We start from the raw sequence: 1,633 nt of genomic DNA on the forward strand, positions 1-1,633 counted from the left end.
ACCAGGTGCGGTTTGCCCATAGAGCACAGTTGTTCAGTGCCGCCCAAAATGTTATAATGTTCCATTGCGTAAGGCACCCGCAAACAGGAAATAAAAGAAACCAGCAACAAGCACAAGCCAAATATTTTACAAATACAAGGTCCTCGCAGGCGAAATCACTGTGTTCATAGCGTCGTAAAACATCTACCATGCCATACCAAAGTCGGTCTTGGCTAGGCTTATTCTAATGCCACATTCTATGGCCTCCCATTCTATGGGAGCTCCAGAGAAACCCCGCAGAGTGCTCAAGTGAATCGCGAGTCTTGCCCCGACTCTGTGACCCTGAACTAAGCAAGGACCCCGTGACATAGCCAGGTCACCGTAAGTTGAGCCTTTGAATGGTGTGTAGGGGTGCAAGTGTTGTACATGATGTAGGCTATTACTTGAGTGTTCAGTTCCAATAATGCAGAATGAAAGAAGTTGATTTTTAGTACATATAAGCAAATTGATTAAAGTTTAGTTCTAGAAATCAGCGTGACAAAAAAGAATGAAAGTAAAAGCATGGGATCCTCACCAACCCAAAGATATTACAATTATACAGTAGCATCTCGACATTTACTATGCCCTAGACAATCTTCATCTATCTGCGATAGTTTAATTGCGCACACCCACTGTGTTGCCCCACGAGCCGCCCCTGGGGTTCATATAGATTTGCTGTTCAGCCTATCAGGTGAGGTGCTTAACTCTCTGTTCAGCCTACTTTCTTTCGTTTTCCGACTCGAGACTCCTGCTGTTGAGAGTCAACAAATCTGCATCATGCACTCGTGCAAGATTTCGACTACATCTACTTCTATAGTTTAGTTTTAGTAAGAGTTTTACGGCACTTACAACACAATAAGGTCATATAAGTGCCGAAGATTAGAGGTGTTGCAAGGGAGTAACAAACACAAAAAAGGAGAAGAAATCAGGACGATAGATGTTTGAAAGGAAAGAAGGAGCAAACCACACCAGAGCACCCGCCAACCACCCACCGACTACTTCTGTGATTCGGTGCTTTGAAGTGCAAAGGGACTTTCTTCGGTAGGCTAGCTGATAGAGACTGTTGGCACTATCTTGAAGATAATGTTCAGTTCAGTTATGTTGCCGAGTCTCTTCCCGGCCTCCCCAATGTTACAGGATCGGCACAATTTGCAATGCATCATGTATATAACGCAGTAGGCCCTATTATAGTACACGTACTATACAAGACTAACGGTCCGTGCACATAAACAGGTTGTGGGTGTGCCAAGTCTTGTTGGGGGAGGTCGAATCTCACCATGGTGTGGCGAGTTCCATCGGAACGCTGGGTTTTTGTGGGAGTGAATCATGTTCTGGGAAGCTGTGTGAGTGTGTGCGTGTGTCTGTGTGTGCGTGATGCGTGAAATCGACTAGCAACGGTAGCTTAAAAATATTTCGATTTTTGTAAAATTTCTGGGTAGAATTTTATGGGTGTGGTTTAAGTCTCATTTCGATTTCACTGTCTCTCTATCTGTCCGCCACCTCCCCTTCTCTCTCTCTCTGTCTCTCTGTCTCTCTGTCTCTCTGTCTCTCTCCCTCTCTCTCCCTCTCTCTCTCTCTCTCTCTCTCTCTCTCTCTCTCTCTCTCTCTCTCTCTC

Source organism: Aplysia californica, unplaced genomic scaffold (genome assembly GCF_000002075.1).
Source record: "Aplysia californica isolate F4 #8 unplaced genomic scaffold, AplCal3.0 scaffold00277, whole genome shotgun sequence".
NCBI lineage: Eukaryota > Metazoa > Mollusca > Gastropoda > Aplysiida > Aplysiidae > Aplysia > Aplysia californica.